The sequence below is a fragment of the Apium graveolens genome, chromosome 2 (assembly GCF_009905375.1).
Source record: "Apium graveolens cultivar Ventura chromosome 2, ASM990537v1, whole genome shotgun sequence".
NCBI lineage: Eukaryota > Viridiplantae > Streptophyta > Magnoliopsida > Apiales > Apiaceae > Apium > Apium graveolens.
This window is the reverse complement of record NC_133648.1, coordinates 167,634,495-167,643,068: the sequence shown is the minus strand read 5'-3', so window position 1 is coordinate 167,643,068 and position 8,574 is coordinate 167,634,495.

Here is an 8,574-nt window from a genome sequence, read left to right as displayed (position 1 = left end):
CTTTCCTTTGATTTGAATGATTGGAGAAGTAGTGATGGCAGGAACTAGCACTTTAGATATTTTGATTTTTGTAGATGGCTCTCCTTCCCCTTCCCTTTTACTCTCCCCCTTTTTGTTATCATCAAGGAGAGGGGTCAAGCCTTGTGCTTTTGCCAGCTGCATTAGGAGACTGGTTTGAGATTGTTGGCTGTGAAGAATGGTGGCCACATAATCTTCAATAACTTGAACTCTGTCTTCCAACTTGGCCAGCCTTTTCTCAGTAACTGATTCCTTTTTCAATCTCAAAACCAAGTCCTGCAATGTACCATAGGGCATGACTGAATCCAATTTTTCAGAACTGTAGGATTTCAAGTCAGCAATATCCTTCCTGAGATCATCCATACTCAGATTCTGCTTTACTTGCTGCAACTTCATGAGATGCAGTGAGTCCAGGTGAGCTTGAAGGATAGCCTTGATACTTGCATGTGAAGTGTTCTGAATGGCCTGTTGAATAGTGTTGATTTGTTTGACTAAGGAGATATTGAATTCCCCTGATCTATACTCCTTTGTCAAAGCCCATTCAGGTAGATTTGGAATTGAACTAGGGCCTTCATCTCCCCCTAAGTTCATGCTTCCATCAAAAGAAACAGAGTCATCATCATCAGAATTTACTCCAAATTCCTCAGATGGCTCACCAGCTTTAGAAGGCATCTTGTTAATAGCAGCTTTATCCCTTTGAAGAGATTTTGTTGTGTGTACTAGATGTAGTGTCTTTTCTGCCTCCTCATTGCCCTGAGCATCCAACATTTGATAGGCTGACACAGGATGAGTAAAAGTGTCAGCATCCAAGGAAATGTTATCAATTACAGCTTTGTAATGTTGCTGAAATTGTCTTTCCTTTTCAGCATCATCCACAATCATTGACTCACTAGCAATGGCTGGTTCCACCCTTATATCTACTGTACCTGCCTTTCTCTCTTTTTCTCTATTTTCTTGCATCAGGGGCTCCCCCTGGCTCACACAACTCACTCCCTCACCTTCACCTACTAAGGTGGTACTCCTCTCACTTACTTTTGCCATGCTGGAAGAAATAGCATGCATTTTTGAGCTCTCAATCTCTCCTTTTGCCTGGGAGCAACCCAGCCTCTCACTCAAATTTTCACTCCCTTCCCTCAATCCTAAGAGTGATTGCACAGTATTCATGTCTTCTACACTTGGAATTGATTCAGTTATGTGTGGAGAGACTATCAACGGATGTGGAATATCCGTTGAAGGTGAAACTGATGTTATCAACGGATAACTGCTGTTAAGCTTATCCGTTGAAGAGCAACCACTTGTCAACGGATGAGTGATATCCGTTGAAGAAGGAAAAGAAGTTGAAATTGAAAGTGATATAACTGTTGAATCTGTGTAGATTGATTTGAGATGTGGTGACACAGATCCTTCAATTATATCTGAAAGAATTTGCGGGTGATCCAACAAATCATCTAAGAGATGATGATCACCTGTATTTGAGTGGGGCTCCTCCCTGAGTTGTAAAGAGGGAGAATCAGGAATTGATGGGAATAACATATCCACATCCAGAGATGGTGATGAAGTGTTTGGTGATTGATGTGTGATTATTGTGAGAGAATGGGGCTGTGACTCCACATTTATTGGAGCCACATCAAACTGAGTTTGAGAAGGCATAGATACAGATGGATGTATCTGTGCAGTGTGTGCACCCTGTGTAGAAGATTGGGTTCTAGCCTTCATTCTTCTAATAAAAGCTTTTGTTGGTGAGTGTTTGGCTTCAGTGTCCCTCCCTCGTTTGTTCTGTGTTCCTGGTTGGGAACTATTTTCAATAGTAACATCCTTTTGGGAGGATGCAACTAGGGATGTGCTAGATACCTTTTCAACCACCACAGCTTTTTGAGAAACTGTGGCTTGGCTAGCTTGGGAAGCACTTAACTCTCCTTCCTTATCCTGGGGGTTTCTTTGATGTTCACCCCTCCCCTCACCACTCACACCCTGTTCACTCCCCTCAGGGTTAATGGTTGGTGTTACAACTGTTGTCTTTTGAGAAACAACAGAGGTGGTTTTCTTTGTCTTTGATTTTGAAAGTTTAGTTTTGGTGACCTTGGTAGAAATCTGTTGGGGCATTGTCACAGATTTCATGGCCACACTAGAAGATAAAGAAATAGAGGGGTTGGAAGAAGTAGGAGTTGTAGAAGCAATTACCTCACCTACCTGAGGTGCATTCATGATTGGTAAATATACCAATGGCACACTGCTGTTGAGATCCATTCTCAATAAATCTGCAAGAACTCTTTTCTCTTGTGTCCAGCACTTGAGTTTATTATTCTCATTGATTATGACCAAACCTTCAGCAACATGGTTAGCCAATAACATAAAGAATCTAGCATAATAAATGTTATTAGGTCTATTAGCTTTGTTACCTAATCTAGTACCCAATTCTAGCATCACATAGTTGCTAAGGTTAAAATACCTATCAGAAACAAGCATATAGAGCATATTAACAAGAGATGAAGTTATGGCATCAAAATTACTAATTTTCCCAGAGAAAACCTTTATAAAGGCATCCCCAAGAAAACTCCATTCTTTCCTAAGGCCTTTTCTTCTAATACTCCCTAAACTAGCAGAGTTAAGAGAATAACCTATGGAATCTAACATGCTGGATACATCATTATCAGTGTGTGGTGTCATGGCATTGTTCTCAGGTAATTTAAAACATGCTTGTAAATCATCACAGTTAATACAGTGATTTTTACCTTTGAGAGTGAAGGAGATAGTCATATCTATGGAGTTGAACTCAGCAGTTGTCCAAATCTCCTCAACTACTTCACAGTAAATCGTTGGGGCTTCCAGCATTGCATAGCTAAGTTTACAGTTTTTGATGAAGTCCATCATTTTGTGATAGTCTGAATGGGCTTCATTCTTTTCTACCAAAGCTATGAAATTGTTCTTCTCATAGATGAACCCAGATTGAGACATAATTTTCACGACTGGTGCCATTGTTGTGAGTAGAAATTGCAGAGAATAACTTGAAGGTTTTGTAGAGAGAAAATGGTAAATGCTTGAAATTTTAAGAAAGCGTAAAGTAAAAATGAAAAATCAGAAGGGCTTATATGCTTTCAAAAAAAAATTAGTAAAAGATTAATCAATAAGTATATGTTAGTGAATTTCAGCCGTTTAAGAATAAACTGTAAGTATTCTAACAACTACCTTTAAAACCAATACATACAGATGTATGTATGAGTATCAACGGTTAAGAAAATAGAATCAACGGCTGTGAAACACCTGAATCGACTGATGTGACATTTCAACGGATAAGGCAAATTGTCATCCGTTGAAAGGTACTTCAGTTTTATCCGTTGACGGATAAAAATTCCAGAAATGTATTTGTCTTTCAACGGATAATGAATATCCGTTGATAGAGCAATTTTGACTTTCAACGGATAGGAAACATCCGTTGATGGTATAAACTTTGTTAAAAGTCAAATTTGTTCTAGCAACTAATATATTTCAGGCTTCAATTCAAATTGCAATAAGGACATGAATTTTAAGAGTAATTAAGCATACCTAGCTCACTTACTAATCTTGTGAATGTTGATTCATCAAGTGGCTTGGTAAATATGTCTGCAATTTGTTGTTCACTTGGAACAAAATGTAGTTCCACTGTACCATTCATGACATGCTCCCTAATGAAGTGGTACTTGATATCAATGTTCTTGGTTCTTGAGTGCTGTACAGGATTCTCTGTTATGGCTATGGCACTTGTGTTGTCACAAAAGATAGGAATTCTATCAACATGAAGTCCATAGTCAAGGAGTTGATTTCTCATCCATAACACTTGAGAGCAGCAACTTCCAGCAGCAATGTATTCAGCCTCAGCTGTAGAAGTAGAGACTGAATTTTGCTTTTTGCTAAACCATGATACAAGCTTGTTTCCCAGGAATTGGCAGGAGCCTGTTGTACTTTTCCTGTCTATTTTGCAACCTGCATAGTCTGCATCTGAATAACCAATTAGATCAAAGCCAGATTCTCTAGGATACCAAATACCTAAATTTGGTGTACCCTTGAGATATCTGAAAATCCTTTTGATAGCTATTAAGTGAGACTCCCTAGGATCAGCTTGAAATCTAGCACACAGACATGTAGCAACCATTATATCTGGTCTGCTAGCAGTTAAATATAAAAGTGAACCAACCATGCCTCTATAACTTGTAATGTCCACAGACCTTTCAGTCTTATTTAATTCAAGTTTGGTGGCAGTGGCCATGGGAGTTTTTGCAGATGAACATTCCATTAAGTCAAACTTCTTTAAAAGATCATGAATATATTTAGTTTGACTAATGAAAATTCCATTACTAACTTATTTAATTTGTAAACCAAGAAAATAGGTTAGTTCTCCCATAAGGCTCATTTCATAATTACTTTGCATTAGCTTAGCAAACTTTTTACAAAGTTTATCATCTTTAGAACCAAATATTATGTCGTCTACATAAATTTGAACAAGTATACTAGAGCCATTAACATTCCTAAAGAAGAGAGTTTTATCAACAGTACCTCTAGTGAAGTGATTCTCCAAAAGAAATTTTGATAAGGTTTCATACCAGGCTCTAGGTGCTTGCTTCAGTCCATAGAGTGCTTTCAACAGATAATATACATAGTCTGGAAAATTTGGATCTTCAAATCCTGGAGGTTGACTTACATAGACTTCTTCCTCTAATTTCCCATTTAGAAATGCACTCTTGACATCCATTTGATAGACTTTGAAATTGGCATGAGCTGCATAGGCTAGAAAAATTCTGATGGCTTCAAGTCTTGCAACAGGAGCATATGTCTCATCAAAATCTATTCCCTCTTGCTGAGAATAGCCTTTAGCAACCAATCTGGCTTTATTCCTTATGATAATGCCATTTTCATCCATCTTGTTTCTGAATACCCATTTTGTGTCAATAGGACTCTTGTTCTTTGGTTTGGGTACCAGCTTCCAAACTTGGTTTCTCTCAAATTGGTTTAGCTCTTCCTGCATAGCTAATATCCAATCTGGATCCAATAAGGCTTCTTCCACTTTCTTAGGTTCCTCCTGAGATAGAAAACTACTATACAGACATTCATCTTGAGTAGCTCTTCTTGTTTGCACTTTAGATGATGCATCACCAATGATCAGTTCAAAGGGATAATTCTTGGTCCATTTCCTTTGAAGTGGAAGATGTGCTCTAGATGAGGTGGCCTCAGTATTGTCATGATGTGAGACAGAGTGTTGACTAGTTGAAACTCCCCCTGAGTTGTTGGTCCTTTGCAGGGAACTTGGAGTTCTATCAACTGATGATGTAAATCGATTATCCGTTGATAAACTATGATCAACGGATGCTTCATTTAGTACTTCAACGGATGATACACCATGTCTTTCAACGGATACTGCATTGCCTCTATCAACGGATGCAGAATTCTGACTTTCAACGGATGCAGTATTTTGTGCATTATCCAAGGGCATGTTTTGAATCCCTTTTGAAGTGTTATCTCCATCAGTCTCCTCTTCACTATCATCACAATATATCTCAATGTTGTCAAATTTGAGTCTCTCATATTGTCCCTCATCTGTTAGTCCATCAATCTTTTTATCATCAAACACAACATGCACAGATTCCATAACAATGTTGGTTCTTAGATTGTAGACCCTATAAGATTTTCCAGCTGAATAACCAACAAATATCCCTTCATCAGCCTTTGCATCAAACTTCCCTTTATGGTCAGATTGATTCCTTAGTATAAAGCATTTACATCCAAAGACATGAAGAAAGTTTAGAGTTGGTTTTCTTCTCTTGAACAACTGATAAGGAGTCATGCCTTTAGCTTGATTGATCAAAGAGATATTTTGAGTGAAACAGGCACAATTAACAGCTTCAGCCCAGAAATATGTTGGTAACTTTGATTCTTCAAGCATTGTTCTGGCAGCCTCAATTAAAGATCTGTTCTTTCTTTCAACTACCCCATTTTGCTGAGGTGTTCTTGGAGCTGAGAACTCATGCATGATTCCATTTTCTTCACAGAACAGCCTCATTGATAAATTCTTGAACTCAGTTCCATTGTCACTCCTGATATTCCTAACCTTCAGGTCAGGATGATTATTGACTTGCCTGATGTGATTGATAATGATTTCACTTGCTTCATTCTTTGATCCAAGAAAATAGACCCATGAAAACTTTGAGAAATCATCTACAATCACTAAGCAATATCTTTTTCTTGCAATTGACAATACATTGACTGGTCCAAACAAATCCATATGTAGCAGCTGTAATGGTTCATCAATTGTTGTTTCAAGCTTCTTTTTGAATGATGCTTTCCTTTGTTTGCCTTTCTGACAAGCATCACACAAACCATCCCTTGAGAATTCAACAAGAGGAATTCCTCTTACTAGGTCCTTTTTTACTAGATCATTCATTGTCTTGAAATTCAAATGGGATAGCTTCTTGTGCCATAGCCAACTCTCAACTGAACTTGCTTTGCTAAAGAGACAAGTAATAGATTCTGCATTTGCAGAGTTGAAGTCAGCTAAGTACACATTTCCTTTTCTAACTCCAGTTAGAACCACTTTGTTGTCTTTCTTACTAGTGACAACACAGGCTTCAGAATTGAAGGAAACTGTATTCCCTTTATCACATAGTTGACTGATGCTCAGTAAGTTATGTTTGAGACCATCAACTAATGCAACTTCATCAATGATGACATTCCTTGTTGAAATCAAGCCATATCCCATAGTAAACCCTTTGCTGTCATCTCCAAAGGTTATGCTAGGGCCGGCTCTTTCCTTAAACTCTGTGAGCAGGGAGAAATCTCCTGTCATGTGTCTTGAACAGCCACTGTCCAAGTACCATAGATTTCTTCTATTTCCCTGCACACCATAAAATCAATCAATTTGATTTTGGTACCCAAGTTTCCTTGGGTCCATTCTTGTTAGCCTTTCTCCTAGACTTCATTCCTCCTGCATCTCTAGACTTAGGTAACTTTGAGTCAACCTTGGTCTTGGATGTAGTTGGTTGAGGTGTAGGGTTAGTCACAGAATCATTTAGCACATTTGGAATATGATAAGGCATGGATTGTGCATACATGTTATTCCACATAGGCATATTGTATGGCATTTGAGGCATACTAAATGCAGCAAGATAAGGATTGTTAAAATATGGCATGTTTGCAAAATGTGCATAAGGATTCTGTTGAGACATAGTAGGCATAGCATGTAGAGATGATGCAGACATGTTAGGCATGGAAGAGGGTACAGTTATGGGGGTTTTCTTAATAGATTTGCAATTAGCAGATAGATGATTAACACTACTACAATGCACACAGCTTTTTCTAGGAGCATACCTATCAGGTGTGTAATTGTTATGTTTGTTAACACCTACCTTCCCATTTCTGTTAGATTTTCTTTTAGTTTCCTTTTTATCCTCAACCATCTTGAGCCTATTATTTAACTGTTCTAAGGTCATGTGCCCTATATTCACCTTACTGACATCTTTGGATGTGCTTGCTTCTTCTTTAACAAAGTTCTTGGAAGTTGAACCAAACTTTTTGTTGAGTTTCTTTAGATTTTCACTATTAGAAACATCTGCCTGTTTTAATTGAGGAACCTTCAATGGATGCTCATTTTCTTCCTTCAACGGATAACCTTCATCATCCGTTGATTCCACATCCGTTGACAGCCCATCAATTAATTCCAGTTTCTTTTTGTTTTTATCCCAGGCAGTTTCACAGAATGATTCAATTCCTTGGACCTTGGCAATTTGAGCACTAACATCCCTAGATGTTTTCCAGGCTTTAATCACCTCTTGCTCTCTCTTTAATTGATTAGAAAGTATTTCTACTTTCTTAATAGATTCAGCTAGTTCATTCTCAACAGATATACAATGCAGCTTGGTTTTGTCTAGGTCAATCAACTTATCTTCTAACATAGCATTTCTATTACTTAAAAACAGATTGTTCTCTTTAATCCTACTATTTTCTTTAGCAAGAGATTTAAGAGACACACGCAAATGATACAATTCAGTAGACATGTCATTAAAAGCATTATTGCACTCTTCTTTAGTAAGTTGTGTTACATCAGTAGTGATTACCTGAGTTGTTACCTGATTGCTTGATGAACTAACTTCATTTTCCTCAGAATCAGCCATGAGAGCTAAGTTGACATACTCCACATCTTCATTCTCTTCCTCTCCATCAGCTGCCCAATCTTTTTCTTGAGTAATGAAAGCCCTTTCCTTTTGCTTGAGCAGATCAAAATATTTCTTCTTGTAATCTACTTGGTCAAATTTCTTCTTTTCAGAAGTTGGCTTTCTGCACTCACTTGCAAAGTGTCCACTTATACCACAATTGAAACACTTGAACTTTGATTTGTCCACCATGTTCTTATGAGGTTTAGTGGCTCTAGTGTTTTTCTTAAACTTCATCTTTGCAAATCTCCTGGACAGAAATGCAAGATGCTCATCAACACTATCAGAGTCATCTTGACTGGAGTTGTCTTCATTCTCAGCAACTTGCTCTTTTCCTTTGCTTGATTCCTAATATCTTGTACCATCTTTGGAGTTTGAT